Source organism: Ammospiza nelsoni, chromosome 8 (assembly GCF_027579445.1).
Source record: "Ammospiza nelsoni isolate bAmmNel1 chromosome 8, bAmmNel1.pri, whole genome shotgun sequence".
NCBI lineage: Eukaryota > Metazoa > Chordata > Aves > Passeriformes > Passerellidae > Ammospiza > Ammospiza nelsoni.
The window spans coordinates 25,869,790-25,886,988 of record NC_080640.1 but is presented as its reverse complement, the minus strand read 5'-3'; positions in this window follow the sequence as shown (position 1 = coordinate 25,886,988).

Here is a 17,199-nt window from a genome sequence, read left to right as displayed (position 1 = left end):
TTGCAGAATTGTTGCCTCTTCACAGGAAGAGAGCACTCTGGTATTGAATGACAAAAGTATTTTTTCAAAATAACATAGAGAATCTATTATAGATCTGGAAATTAAATTCAGACCTCCTCAGGCCCTGAATCTAAACCTCTGTTGTTTCACATGTCTGGTATCTTTCAGAACTGCCCATTTCCAATGCCTCCAGCTTCCATGTTAAAACAGGGAAGTCACTTAGAATAAAAATTTTGAGTACTTCACATTCTATCAGAGGCCATTGTCAAGAGAGTTCCTTTATATCCAGATGGATACATCCCCACGAAATACACAGAACATGCTCATGTCACTTCACTTCTCAAAGACAAACTGTCCTTCTGGCTCCTCCAGAACATAAAAGGTATTTGTCAAAATTACTTAACACACAATGTTTGGTAACTACTGGCAGGTTTACACGTCCAAGTGTTACCCTGGCAGTTGTAGCTGGGCCACAAGCCCAGAGGAAACAGCTACAGCATTCAAAAATACAGCACTAAACATACTGAGAATGATGTTCCACTTGTTCAGAGAGGGGAAAGATAACAGGAATTGTATTTACTTTGCCATAAGTAACTATTGCACTAAGGGTTCTGAGTGCAACATGAGTGTAAAGATCAGAAAAGGTAATTGACTCAAGACTAACAGCATTTCAATACTGAGCATTGCCAAGGCAACACCACAGCCTTCCAGTCAGGTTCACACTTCATCCTTTGGCTCAACTGGATTTGGCACCACCACTTGCACAAAGGACATAAGAAAAAATGTGCCCGTGACCTTCAAGACCAATAGATGGCATTTTAAAAGCAAAAAGGCTTCTGTGCATATCACATTACAGATGCTGTAAAAAGTCCACTACATCCTGCTGCTGAATTGTCAAGCCTAATCACACATTTGACTTTTACAAATATACAAACAGGATGGCAGGAGAGATTATTTTAACCAGATCTGAATGCATATGAGAGCCCAACATGCAAATTATATGGATTATGCAATTATGCTTCTATCTAACATTTCAGCAGAAAGCAACAGAGATTCCTGTTGCAATTGCCACAAATCACAATAGCACTCAGATTATAATTTAAAACACAGTTTATGAAACTCTCATAGACTTCCATTGGCTAAAAAAATTACCTATCTCAGATTGACTTTCATAGAAGCATAGATGCTACTGCTGTGTGTCAAATAGAATTTCACAGGCTCACTGATCTTTGCTGCACAGGGAGGGCACACTTGCAATTATTTTTGTTGTAAGATTGCTCCCCATCTCTGGACAGGGTGGGGAGCAGGAGCTCCAAAAAATGGTATAGAAAAAGCCACACATTCTCAATACAGTGGAGTAACACAAAGAAAACTTAGCAGAAGTGTTTGTTGAACTAACTCTACCATCACAAACTGTGCTCTCAGCCCTCTCAGCCAGCTGGCAGGTCAGGCAAGAGAAGTAAACTTATCATTACATTGAGTTAAACCGTGTTAGGCTTTTACTTTCATACTTTAATCAGGGCCTGTATGCCTACCTTAATTCCTCCACCATGTTCCTGGAGATTCACCTTCCAGAATTTTCCTGTGGTTACTGTAATGTGCAACATTTCCATGGGATCTCTGAAATTAGCATAAACCACACATTAGCTGTTGTTCCAGACCACATATGCTGATTTTACTGCTTTGCTTCTGCTTTTGATCAAGCTAAACCTAAGTTCACTTTTGACCCTTGCCTCATTTCCTATCCATTTTAATGATCCAATAGCACAAAGCCCAGTAATTATTTTTTTTTAGTCACACAGAAATTAAATTGTTTTCTGTAGCAACAGTGTAAGTGCTACTAATATTCTGGGAGGCACAAATTGGCAATTAAATAGATTTTTATAAAAACTCCCATTTTTTTGGATGTAAAGATGGCTGAAAGAATAAGGAGAACATAATTTCAACTGCAGCTTCAGGGAAATGTAACTTAAACACCTTTTTTTGGTATTTTGTTTGTTTTTATTTACACTTCCTATATTGAAATACTGACTTATTCCAATCGTGGAAGAGGATATGTATTAGCTCTTTATTGTAGATACCGTATGCATTGTATCTGAAATAAAATAAAAGAAGTTTAAAAGGATAAAAAGGAAACATAGATTACTCAGAGAAAAAGCCATTGATGGATAACTGTTATTGAACCAGAAAGAAATAATGAGGCCATGGCTAGCAAAAAAAGATGGGTTTAAGAATGAACATTTAAAAGACAGTGACACATTGCATCAGGATCCTTCCGTTCTTTCTCTGAGAAGGCAAAAGACATAATAAACAAGAAAGGAGGAATTCAGTATGTGAATTTAAGAAGAAACATGAAGTAAATTGCAGCCTGTGAGATGTGGTCTAATCAGGAAACTGACAGAACTGCTTAACTTCCAGAATAAAGTCTATAGAAAGGATGGATTCCTACAGACAGAAAAAGGTGCAGAGATACATTGCAGGAGGAGCAGCACATGGCAGAAGAAAGGAAAGATATGCATGCTGACTGCAGGAACACTGCCAGTTTGTACTGAATTGAAAGATACATGGTTGGAATGTTATAGGAAAGTGCTGTAGAGCTCCAGGGCAAGATAAGAAGCCAGACATGACAATTTAAAGCAGGGAAAAGGCAAGAGTAGCTAGAACAGGGATCAAGAAGGGTTTGGATGATGTACATCCCAGAGAGGATAAAGACTGCAGAATGATATTGAAAGAAAACATTTTTCCTGTGATTCTGAGGACATGCTCATAGCCACTTCCTGCTTGACATTAAACATGAGCAGGAATCACGTGCTTAGCAAAGAGCAGGTAGCTGATCAAAATGTGATGAAAGCTAACAGAGTTTGAAGACATACTTACAAGATGGCACTGCAAATTTATTTCATTCTCTTAAAGCAAATATTTTGGGCATATATAAAATTGCCAGATCTGCCTGAATCAAATCCCTTTTAGAAAAAAATGCTCAGAATACATTTACATTTCAATTGAATCAGCATTCAGGAATGAAACAAAATAGAAAAACCCGAGGGCAACCTCAAGAAAGGGAGGAAGAGTTGCAGGGAGTTTCTAGCTCTGGAAAAAATAATCCATGTTCTGTCAGTATTGGGAGCCGGGACCTCAGACACTGAAAGCACCAAATGAAATGGCAAAGACAGAGGAGACCACAGAACCATGCTGTTTGTAGGATTGGGGAGCACAGTGGTGTTGGTAGGGGTTGTCCTTCCAAGTATGAGATGCATTCTTTCTTAAAAAGATCAAACCTGATTCTGAACTCACTCTGATACCAGAAAGGTCAGCCCTCAGCCTGGCCAGTACAACCCTTATTAGCAGTGTTAATATTTTGACACTTCTGGATTGATCTATGACCTGACAAGTTATTTGCCTCAGTTTTATTTCAGTTGGACTAACATTTCATTGCTGAGTAGTTTGTCAGGCCTTCAGTTTTTTTCACCTCCCTTCAGCACATTCAGCTAAACAGGGCAGCCTGGTAATAAGAACTATCAGACAGGGCAAGCACCAGAGAACAAAGCTTCTCCATTTCACTGGATCTACACCATATATAAACTTCCCAGTTCATATGTGGTAACAAGATTTAGAATGTCTGTTATTTAGTTACTGACAAAAAACATACAGCAGCCCATTTACACAGTCTTATTGTGGTAATACATTGCAATTTTAAGTTTGGACTTTGCTATCAAGGAGCAACAATGTCAAAAAATACTTTAATTTAATAAAAATAGCATATATTTACTTTCTTGTCAAAAGAAAGGTTTTTCCTTTACATGTCAGCAAAACATTTGACTTAGTTTTTTCTTGCCTATCATTCTGCAAAGCTATTTAAAAAACTGTCATCTGTGATCAGCATTGATGCTAGTTATATTCTTATGCCACAGTTTAAAAAGAAAAGCAAGTCCTCGGTCTGGAGCAGTCCACCTACCAAGTTGCCTTGGAATCAGGAATCTTAAAAAGCCTGCAAGTTTCACCTTTCAAGGAGCAATGAGAACGAGTGCCAGAACCCCCTAGTTTGTCATGTGCTGTTGCTTGTCAGCCTGCCAGGCAGCTTGCCAAGGCTGAGGCAGGAGAGCCTGCTCAAACCCAGCAGGGGTCTGGCAGAGCCATACCTCAGCACTGCTGACATGAAAGTGTCTGTGCAAGCCATTCTGATTCCAGCAAGCCAGCAACTTCTGCTGCACAGACATTGGTCACTTTGGGAGAATGGACTATGACTGAAGTATCCTGTTCTATATTCCTATGAAGAAAGCATTCATGAGAATTTCCCTGGCCAGCCTTGTTCAGTTGAAGTCACAGACAGATCTTCTTCCCCAGGTCACCTTGGAATATGGAAACCTGCACTGCATTGTGTGCACAGATCTGTCTCCTGTCTGAGCCCAACATCCTTTTCCTCCATTGTATTTTCCATAGAAGAGGCTCTGAAGGTTACCCACTTAATGCTGAGATGACTAAAACTGCAGGATTCGGTTCTGTGAGAGGTCTGGGCACTGCTGTGGACGATGTACTGAGCTCACTGAGCTACCCCAGTAATCATTCCAAGTTGGTCTGAGCCAGGGGATGCCACTGCATCCTCATGATGGAAGGCAGCTCAGAGGACATGGACAAAAGCAGTGTGCTCAGGGAATATTGTAAATAATGAGCATCAGGTATCAGAGCAAGCTGGAGTTATCTCGGTGCAAGGAGGGCTTGGTGTCACCTTTGGTTTTAGGGACACTGCTGCACCAGTGGGCTGCTGGTCACATATCTCAGCCTTTCCTGAGATTAGACTCTTTTCACAGCCAGAAGAAATTTAATGAAATTAAATGAGACCACCATAGAGCAAAGAGAAGTTTAGCTGATTTCTAAGTCTAGCAAATAGCACAAAGCCTGGTATTTGAGAAAAAAAAATGTGAAGTTTATGAACTAAAACACACCTACTTTTACAAAGAGGCTGCAATGGTGTAAAAATTTATTCTATACTTTTAGCTGGCACTAAGCATGTTAAATCTCTCAGCTATTTGATCAAATTTACAGTTTCAGTACTCCTGAATAGAGCCTCTGTTTTTCTATTACACTAACTAGCATATACCCAAAATGCCAGCATCAGCATTCACCAAAAAAGGATTTCCAAAAAAAAAAATATTTTGAAAACCATAAATTTTTAAGATGAAAATCTATATAGAGATAAATGTTCATAGCAATTCCAAGGATATGTGACAGCATGAAGTGGAGTGGGTTGATGAAGAAACATTGCAATTATAAAACCCTGTAATCTGGAACAGGGATAGCTGATTCCTGTGATGGTGTAATTCTGCTGGTTTTAACATTACATTATGTAGCTATGGTATCTGATTAGGTAATTTACATGGAGTGATTTGACAGGAATTTTAAAATATCCTTACTGCTTTATATATCTATTAGAAAGGCACATTTCTATTTTACTGTCTATGCAATGAGGCAAGGAATCTTACATCTTTGAGAATATGAATCCAGCAGACAAGAATTTATTACAAAGTACTTGCTACAGAGTAGAGATTCAGGTGAGATTTTCTTCAAAGTCCGCCAAATAAATAATTTATAAATTGGAGAGATTCACTCATTTAAATGCCTACATTTTATTAAACCAGTCCTCCAACTACTCAAGATTTTCTGTTTGTTTAAAACTCTGATCTCCAATTTCCATTTACTTTGGCCTTCCTTTAACACCACTGTAATTCCCTATTTTGTTTTTCTATTGCTGATTCTCCCTCACAATCTGCCAGAGCTTTATTTTTAATTTTTTTTTCATTAGAGGCTCCTTCTCCAACACTCCACAGCTGTGCTCCTTACTCTGTCTTTGTGCTTTTCTCTAACCAATCTTACACACACACAATTTTCACAACTACTTGAAAACCTGCATCTCACAGTTCTATTATCTGACTTTCTTCTTCAAACTAATATTTAGCCTTCCTGTTCATATACCTCCTCCAAGGTAGCAGAGGTATTTTCAAAGGGTTTATTTCATCTACTTGTGCACAGCTCTGCCTCATGCACTGCTTATATATTCAGCAGGAAATTCAAGCAGAGAAGTTAGGATAGAAAGAATTCTTTTGTCATTTCTCTATCAGCTATTGCTCAGCACCTTAGACCAGATTCCTAGATTTAAAATTAACCCTATCTAAAAGTACATTTACACTAGCAAGTTAAGTAGTGCCAGGAAAGAGACCACCAGAGTTGAGAGGCATTGAAACTTGTTTTGACTGTTATATTTTTAAGTCTCAAATGGTTTTTGCATGTAGCAAATCACACTCCACTAAACAATTCCCTGGAGACAGCAGATAACAAGGATCATTCCCAGAAAAAACATGTCAGTGTGAATTTTGCCCACCTGTTCCTTATGCTGGAGGGTAAAACTGTTCCACAATACAGACATGGTTTTTTCCATGCCAGCTGCCCTCAGTGTCTGAAAACTGTCCAAAGCACATCTAATTTAACTGTAGAGATGTAACCAGTAAGGCCACCAGTATTCACTATCAGTCCTGCCATTTGAAATGACTGTGGAGTTTACTCAGGGGCAGGAGAGTGAGAAATACAAGAGTAATTTAGAATAACATAGCTAAGTGGGTCTTTAATTATTGAATCCTCAAGCAATGTCATTTGGGATCAATCAATGAGGGAGTTTGCACTGAACATCACATTAACTTCTCCAAGAGCTTTATCTCCAGTGTGAATGTCTTTTATACAGTTTAACCATTCAAAGTTTATTTTTAAATGTTTACATATGGAACCAGGAGACAGCTACAAAAAGAGCAAACATAACTGATGCATGTGAAGCTTCCTACCTGGACTTTGCATGGGAATTTAGCATTCATGAGACAGCTGCAGTACATCTTTATTGCTGCTGGCATACTGATAGCACAGTGCTATTTCACACTATTTCACACAGCACTCCAGCAATCCTGTATTCGGAGAGGTTGCATGGATTCAGGTCAGGACTGTAAATCCTATCTCCCAGGAGTTTCATGCTGAGCAGCTGATATTTCAGCAACTCCCCCCCTTCAGCAACAGAGTTTAAATAATAAGCCCAGCAAACAAACCTTGCAAAACAACAACTCTGTCATTCTTTTACTTCATAAGAACTCTATGAAATACGTAGATCTGATGAACATACACAGCCTTACAGGCAAACTAAAAGTGCATACAGAGAGAGTTTGACACTCTTGTTCTGAATCAGTAATATGCAGGCGTGAAAAGACCTCAGAGGAAAAATATATTCCATGCTGGTTCTGCACAGCAGTTCCACAGGGTTCAACACTAGACCTAGAAGGGTCAAATCCAGTTATTTACAACCCACTTTGCAATGTTTCAGAAAACTAAGGTTTTCTACAACAGCTAGGTTTTGAGTTTTCTGAAGCATTTAAGGCTTCCAAAACATTTTTCCAGTATTTAGTTATATCAGTAGCTGTAATGCCAGCTGTGAAAAGTGACCCATACCCCATAAACTTCGAGTATGCAAGGCCTGAACTAGGCTGAGAGGATCCCTGGACTCCTTGCAGGGCCCTTACTATGATCTTCTGCTAAATCACATTCAGTCAGTGCAGTATCTCCATTTTTAAATTTTGTAAATAGAGGTTATTTTTTGTCCTTTCCCAAATCTTGCATCTCAAAAGGTATGGTCCCAGCTGCACAAGAATCACCTGCCTGCATTTCATCTTTACACAGTTTACATACCACACTGTTGAAAAAAAAACCCTCATTACAAGAAAGAGGGAACTCTGCTCCTCTCTCATCACAATTAAACAGTTTCATCTTTTGTCCTTACAAAGGTTCTCATGTAATTCTTATTTCCATAACACTAAATAGTTGTCAAGTGATGAAACAGAATAAAACTGTCTGTTTACATATCCCATTTAGCCTCACCTTTGCCAAAAATGAAAATCATGACTTCTGACTGCAGAAGAAAAAAGAAAAAAAGAAACAGCTGATTTTCCTTTAAATATCTTTGGCCAATGTCCGAAACCCAGTGGCTGATTCTTCCTCCTCTAGCTGCATCCAAAACCCACTTTCTTATTAATTCAAGAGGCATATGGTGAAAGATTCCTTCAGGAAACACTATGAGGAGGAGGGTAACCCTGTCTGTTTAGATCCTTTCTTATCTAAACCTTCATGTCAGCTTGAAGTAATGCACTTTTTAAACTACTTTGGCAACTGAATCTGAAAAATAAATAGCTAAGGCAATGTGAAACAGGTGTGGACAAGCTATTCCCCATTTTGTACAATTTTATATCAGTGTAGAGCACTCCCTGTATAAAATCAGCTCTCAGCATTGTGTAGTACCTCACAGGGGACAGTCACAGAAAACAGACACAGAGCTGTACACATTGGCTCAGGTAAGAATGAGTTGGGACTGCCACCAAAGGTCAGAGGAACTCAGGTGCAAACTGGGTGGAACCACAGAGGGAAACTTCACCAGCCTCCCAGGCTGATGCCCTCTCCATGACAGAGCCCGGCTACTCATGGAGCAAAGCTCCCCATCAGCCCCTTGGAGACTCGTGACACACTCTCAAATGAAGTTCTGAACAACACACTCAGATCCCCATCTTTCACAAACCTAACACTCTAGATCTTGTCAATGAAACCCCTAGGGAAATACCAAGCATAATACTAATTAAAACAGGAAAAACCCAAAGGAACTATCCTAGAAAAAACTGGAAAAAATTCTTCATTTTTTTCCAATTGAAAAGAGATTTGCTAAATTCAAATTAATATAAACTAATTCCATGCAAAGCTTTAACTAGCTTTTGAATTTTTATCATTATTAGCTGATAATCACTTAGTAGAGCAATAAAAGTTACATCTACTACTACCTCTGTCTGAGAAACCCAGATAATTAACAATGGAGTGAACACATCATTTAAATGAAGAACAATGGAAAAAGAATTCTAAAATAATGAACAGGCCTGAGCCTTGGAAAATTGATACTGTTAAGAGTCACCCGAAAGCTGAGGTAACTATGCCTTTTTTTCATTAATCAATGACTAAGAACAGAGCTCAAGGAAACCTGCAGAAAGGATAGTTTGTGAGAAAATGCAACAACAAACAACCTGCTCCTGTTTATTTAAGTGATTAACTCCAAATTCACACACACCATGAAATAAGGCCCTTTTGGATAGCAGAACAATGAATGATACCAACACTGTTCTGACAGTTTCAGGTGGTATAACAACCTAGCATTGACATAACTACCTAGGATGAAAACAAGATGTTTAAGAGCACGAATCTACTAGCTATTAACAGTATCCAGTTTCCATCAGCAACTATAATTAAGATTAAAATAGCCTTCTGAGGGATCTCTACAACTTTATAGTATAAATAGCTAAAAGAATTTTATGTTTAAACGTATACTAAAAGCAGGAAGAATTATAATCTGTTTGATTGAATGTCTGGTCTTCAGTACAGTTATACAAAATGTGGATCTGCTTTGAAGTCCAGCAAGATACACATGTTCTAAAGAAGCAGCATTCCAGAGATAGGAGACTGCATCAGCAGCTGGAATTAACCAGGAACAGAAGCATAGAGTATAAATCAGCCATGTCCTCAGGCTGCTGGTTTTTCAGTGAATTACAGTGAAACTTTCTATTCGTACATTTTGGGCTTTGGGCAGTTTGCCATTAAAAACAAAACCAGTGAATCAGTAAAATTTACATCCCACAATCTGGCATGATATTCATGCTAAATCTGTCATGCCAGCTCTCATCATGCCAGCTCCTCTACCACTGCTGCAGGTGTCAACTTTGTCCATGGCTGGCACAACTGAAGACAAACTGGCATTTTTTTCTATCTGTTTTTGACACAGGATCCACTGATAGCCAACAAGAAAAGCATTCAAACAGTAATTAAGTTCTGCTTGCTTGACTTGCATCAAAAATACGAGAAAACATAAAAGCTCAACTTAGAATTTCCTATTCCTTTTCTAACCAAATCTTTTACAGTGCCCCCATTATTCTGAATTTTTTTCAGCATAAACTAACATGAAGGAAAAATTCCCTTTTGGTCATAATCCTCCAAGCTGAAACTAGTGCCTGTTCCCACTTTCTCCATGATTTATGTTATTCATGAAGGATCTTCAGCTAGTCATTTACTCACACTGCACTTGCAACCTTGAGTTTGGGTTTTCTTGGTCTTTTAAACTCATGTAATGCTGACTTCATCATGCATATCTAACTAATTATGCAGTCACCTCTGCATAGAAAATAATGTGACACTTTTAACTCCTGGGATTTTTGGAAGGTCTATGGTTCCTCCATGTTCCTTTATGTCTCTCCTACGACTCAGCTTGAAGAAGCAGAACAAAGAGTAAGTGATGTTCTGCCTGACTATTGTTATTCATCCTCTACTGGCTGGAGCTCTGCCCACCAGCCAACACATGAACAAGTGTCCCCATCATTACATATGCAGTTATAACATTGCTTACATTAGTAGAGCATAAGATTCTATTTACTTATAGAAAACTTGCCACAGTAAGATGCCATTTCTTGTTTGGGACTTCTCAAGCTACTGTATGAAATTCTTTAACTTTTATTCCAATAAAAAAGCATTTTTCATTCTTTTCTAAACAACTCACTGTAGAATCAAAATATTAAAGATTACTTTTTATTTGAAGTTAGCATGTAGCAATGAATAAAGACACAACAACTGTAGAAAGGAAATGTGCAGAGATAGCAAAAGAGAGAGGTCTTTGCCAAGAATGTCAGTGTGAAATAAGACTTCAAACATCAGTGAAATTCCAAGTCATATTCTCCTTCCAAAACTTATTACCAAGTAGAGTAAGTAGCAAGCAATGAAAATGCTGAGAAATGTCAAAGCTGGATAACACATTTTTGTCTCCCTGTGGGCCTTTTATTTTTTTTCAATTAAAATCCATTACAACACTGGATTGCTAGAAAATAAGGTTCAAAAACCAAAGGAAGAACTGCTCTCTTAGCCCATTAAATTTATTTCAAAATCTGCTTTAGGCCTGACACAGCTTAGCACAGCAGAACCAGAAGTTTAGAAGTTGGGGGGTTTTGTCAGATTTTTCAGCATCTGCCTCCTTCATATGCAACAGCTACAAACAGTTTAACCTAGGACTGCTATTTAAAGTGGCTCTCAACTCTACTGGCCTTACAATACACTTACTGTAACAAGAATAATTGCAAGCATCCTCCCACAGTTAGCATTAGAAAATGGAAAATACTCATCCTCATCAATATTTGTACTATATGAGGAGGGAGTTAGGAATCACTGCCCTTTAAGCTATGCCTGTGTTCCAAATGTTATTGTCAGACAGAGAGAAAGCAAGCCCATGAGATCTCACTAAGGCAAGGATTGCTTTAGTATATTACACAAGTTGAATCTGGAAATGCAGCCCATTCCATAAAGCTTCACACCATAATTCCATCAGTACTTGACACTAGAAGAACGAAAAAGTAAATCAAATCCCATGTCTAAAGCTACTAAATATTGAAGAGCGTGTCAAATTTAAAAAAAGCAGCTGATTGTAATTGCTTCCATTAAAAAAAGAATTTTGCAAATAAGCACAGAAAAGTGACTTGTTTTATAATGATCTAGATGAAAATCAGCCAAAATAGGTTGACTATATTAATCAAATTCATGTAAATGTTACATTGAATCCTTTTGGTTGGAAGAAACCAGCAACCTTACAGAGTCCAACTGTTACCCTGACACTGTGAGTCCAGCACTAAACCACGTCCCTAAGTGCCACACCTAAACCTTTTAATACCTCAAGGGTTTGGGGCCCAACCACTTCCTTGGGCAGTCTGTTCCAAGGACTGACAACCCTTTCTGTGAAGAAATTTGTCCTGAAATCCAAACTAAACCTCCCCTGTTCCAGCCTGGGGCCATTTCCTCCTGTCCTGTCGTTGTTACCTGGGAGAAGAGACCGATCCCCACCTGCCTACAGCCTCCTTGCAGGGAGTTGTAAGGTCCCTCCTGAGCCCCCTTTTCTCCTCAACAACCCAGTTCCCAGTTCAGACCCTACACCAGCTTCATTGCCCTTCTCTGCCCCCCAATCTTAGATGTGCAAGATGAATGGATAGAATTACTATTTGAAGAAAAACTAGCAGGTATCAAGTGATTAAATATAATAATGTTCATGTTAAATGAGCTACTTTATTAAACTTCATGAATCAAAATAAATTGGCTAACATAAAAACCTACCAAAAGACCTAATCACTGTATTAGGCTAGTGTGATCACTTAAGAGATGAATCCAGAATTAGTGTAGTAAATTAAGGTTTAACAATATTTATTACTTCATTGAGCCCACAAAAAAGTTCAGATGTAGGAATTCAAATCTAACAAATTTGTGATCCTTGTGTGCCCCTTCCAACTTCTGATATTCTGTGATTCTATGAAAATTACCACAAAAATTATTATGCATGATCATTGATGACTTGGAGATACTCTGAAACACGGGACAGTATTTCACAATCCTTTTCTAAACCCACAAGACATCACACACATTCAGCTCTTCTTAAGATTGCTTCTTAATAGTAACCTTTTGTTGCAGGTTCCTCTGCAATGCAGTGGAAAGAAAGAGTTAAAAACTTCCCTCTCAGTACCCTCACAATTACCAGAATTATAAGATGGCTTTGGATGTAAACAACAAGGCTTAATAAAGCAGTTTCCCAAATTCTCCATCTTGTGGAGTTAGGATTTTATTATGCCTCCCCCCAAAAACCCCACAGATATGAATTTAACAAATTCTCTTTAGAAGTTATTGTGTTGGGAGTAAGATACTCCAGTGCTGGCTATACTTATTTCTGAACTGCAGCACTACTGAAACTGAAGGAACTGTTAATTCATGGTCTCAGGTGAAATTGCAGTGCTTTACATTCCTAAATAATCACCCAGCCTAGAGCAGATAATTTTACCTGTGCAATTCCAATACTGTAATACTGAGACAGTGAGTGCACAGAACTCCTTAGATTTATCTTAGAAATTGTCTTACAGTATCCACATTTGTCATTTCATCCCTAGCCTGGATACTAAACTCCTAGCAATTTGATCAGCAGAGCTCTTCCTGTCCTAACACAATGGCCTGTTTACACTCATACATACAGTTGCCAAGATACTTCTTTTTAATGAACTCCCTTAATGTAAAACACATACATTGGGAACTCTGCTTGCACAAAAACCACTGCACCACTCAGCACCATTTACCTATGGAGTCACAAAAGACAGCTCAGGATGATCAACAATCTCCTGTCTAGAGATGTGCAGGACCCTGTTTCATTTCTGTTTATGCTAAATCTGCCTTTCTGGCAGTAGTTACAGTTATCACTCCCTTAACAGGGTAAATGCTAAAATGTGTGTTCATTTTACCATTAGATTACAGTGATGAAAGGGATTCCTTAAAAATAGCAGCAATTCCCACAGCTGCTTCCTCACCCCATTATATCAGGTTTATGACTGTAGCATCATTGACATCAAAATGGACAATCAACTACTTTCTTCATCTACAAGAGTTGCTTTAATTAGAACTCAGTATATTAATAATAATTACCTGGTAATGATGTTCATCACCTATATGACCTAATTTTCAAAGCAGTGCATATATACCACATTAAGCAATTAATTCTCAGAACAACTTTATGTGACAAGCAAATTCTATCTCCATTTAAAAGACAGGAGAGCTGTAACTAAATGATACTCCCATGAAACATCATTTAGAAGATTAGACCATGAATATGACAGTATACTCATGCTTTCATCTTCTGCCAATACAACACAGCTTTCAAGGTAAGATTTATACTATAACTGTACTGAAAGAGGTATAATTTGCAAGAAAAATACAACAGAAAATTAACATATAATGTAGCTCAGTATATTATACTTTCAAATAATGCTGGAAACCTTGGGCTGTGTTTCAGCCTTTTACACCACGACTTCCCAAGTATTCATTACAATATTCACTCCCAAAGTGACAAGTTCCATGGAAATCACCACAATGAATTTCATTTTCATTTTCACTCCTTAGTCATTCTAGTATTAGAGACCTGATTTCTAAGCATATAAAGATTTTAAGATATCTGAAAAAAACCCCACCAAAATAACTTCATTACTAGAAATTATAAACTTTTTCTGTGAATCTGTATTGCCTATGGGACACTTTGATGCTTTTTGGCTCATTTAAAGGGAAGATAACTTAGTTACCATAGCAATACCCTTCCAGGAACAAGACTTTGTTTGAAGTTGTTTCAGGTTCTGCTCTTTTTTACCAGATGCTCCTCCAGCAGTGCCAGACTAAACAAATTTTGGTTTCGTAAGTGTCAAATATTTGACAGATGCTTCAGCATTTCCACCCTAGAACTGATGGCCCAGTTTAATCTCCTCTGCCTCTGTGTACAGGAGGCAAGCAGCTCAGGTTAGCTCTGTTTGTCATGTCTGTACCATGCACAAGTAATTGACTTGCTGTAGTTCCTTAGTTCAGGATTGCTGAAATGATCCAGGTTTCCCACCTGCTTCATTTACAGATGGATCACACAGTCAGGCAAACCAAGGCAAGGGTTTACAATTTGATTTTATTTGTCGTCTTTTTTTCACTCCTCTGATTCTAATTTTATAAAACATGCTTTAAAATTGAGCTCCACTATTAGTACATCTTAAGTTACCACTAAGGATTTCAGTGACTCCGAGCTTGAATCTCCTGTGTCAAATTCAGACTTCCATAACCACAACTCCAGCAATCTGCATTACCAGCTGTGACCATAACTACTTTGTTTTCCTCTGTAGTATTCCCATAACCTTAAAATATTAAGAAAAATGCCTCTATGTAGTCCTACTCACTAGGGAAAATAAAAAGAAAAGGAAGCAGGACACAAATTTCTTCCAAACACCTGCTAGCAATGCCAGGCATTTCTTGACACAACTCCTCTTGAACTAAATAAGCTGTAGTGTTTGGTTGGCTTTTAGAGAAGAAAGCAGCCACAAGCTCTGTACCTTTCAGATCAATTTGCCTTTTACTACTTTACCTGGCAGATTATTAAAAAGCAACAGTGCCAGCTAAATTATCCAAGTGTGATATAAGCCCTGTTCTTCATGCCGTTACAGACACTGCTGGACAGGCTTTTAACTGCTCTTGTCCATGTGTTAGACACTTCTAACCCAGCTGTGTGTGACTCCAGGATGGGAACTGTACTGAAGACAGGTAACTCTCTCCAAAGGCTTGTTGAGCTTAGGCACAAGGTTATGGCCACAGCTCTTGTATTCCTTGCTTGCAGACTCTGGCTGAAATAGCTCATCTCTTGCAGAAAAACCGCGCTCAAGCCTTTGGAGGCCTTTTGCACCATGACCTGGGCAGCTGTGTCCTCTCTTTCTCTTGGCTGAAGTAAACTGAGCTCTAACAAGACTTCAGTCACTTATCTATAGCCAAGTACTGCATGACTGGGGCAGGTGCAGTACTAATGGTCGCACCAATAAAATACAATGAAGAGATGCTATAGAAAACTCACAATTCATTTGAAAAGACGTATTTTGAATACAAGTCCTAATTTATAAATATAAATGTGGCCCACCCCATAAAATGAGAAACAAGACAATGCCAGGTAGGTGACCATTAAAGAGAAACAGTAAACTGAGGGACCCACATCTACAACATCATCCCTAAGTTCTCCAGCACTTGCTGTCATCACATTTCCTTCTCTGAATCTTGCTAGAGCAATACTGCTGTGCCACAACACACCAGAAAACCAATTGTTCAGTAAGTCTGATTTGTGGCAATACCAACACCTTTCTCACCTCTTATTTTACCATCCTTCTCCAGAGCATTCGAAATGCAAATGATTGAAGAGGGAGGAGGAAGGGGAGAATCAGTTATGTGAAGAACCCTTTTTCTTTAGAGTGGACAAAGGAAACATTTCACTTACACACGGATGGAAGCTTTACAGGGAAAGAAGTTTTTGGTTGTAGGTTTGTTTTTTCCCTGTCAGGTAATCTGCACAACAGCTGTAGACACTGTGAAAAAACAAAATAGTTATCCAATGTAAAAATAAACTTCCATAACACTTTATTCATAATTTTCTTTCTTGTATTGAACCAAGTTTATCACGGCGATTCACAACAGTTGGAAATTGACTTCATTATTTGAGTCATCAGGCAGACAATACAACAAAAAGCAGAAACTTACAAGAAACTCAACAAGAGTTTCTTGTAACTTCACAACTTGTAGCAACAACTTAGACCACAAGAGGAACACAAATTAAATCCCAGAAGCAAAGCCAACAGGAAATGTTGGTACAATTATTCACTAGGTGGGCCTACAAAGAGCCCTCTCCCAAGTCAAATGCACACCCCAATAAAACACTAGAGACACTCCCAACACTTCTAGGTCAGCACGTCCTTTCCATGCCACTTTAGCTTGGAGCAGGCTCAAGTATGTGTGAAGAGCTGGGTGTCAGCTTAGCAATAGTCCATACCTGATAGAATCTGCACAACAGATTGTAGAAGACCTAAAAAGACATTTTATGTATTGCCTGGAGACTTTAAAATACGATAAGTAGAAGAAACTGAAAGTTGAAGATTGGTTAATGCTATTAAAATGGACAGTCATCCTAAGGGATAGTTTTGCACTGAAATTTTTAGTTAGTTTGTTTCTTTTCCAGCTGAAGCAAGAGCTAGCAAATCCCTGCCTGACATTAGGATAATTGGGACGTAGGAAACTTTCATTAGAATGACAATCCAAGAGCGCTTTGTTAAAACACAAAACTCTATTTGCATTTGCTGCTCATAGCAGCATTGAACATAACCCAGATGTTACTTTCATATTCAAAATTTGGAGACTTTGTTTGAAGTAGCCACACATTAGGATAAAAGTTCACAAAACAAACCAAGAAACACAAAGAAAAATCCCCTCCAGCACCTGACAAAACAAAAACCGCTCCTATTTGGAATTCATGGTAGGCAACACCAGAGATGAAATTCGTATGGAGGGCTTGATAGCTCGAGTACTCAGAACTACTGCAGAGAGAACCGGAGCAAGGGAACCACCTGGATGCTCAAATTGCTGCCATTCCTTCACCTCCCTCGCCCAGGGGTGGCTGGGCAGGGTCACACAGACATTTCCTGGGGCAGCAGCACGGGCAGGGCCCTCAGACCCACCGAGCCCCAGGCAGGGAGCGGGGGAGCCCCGGGGCCCGCACTGAGGGGCAGC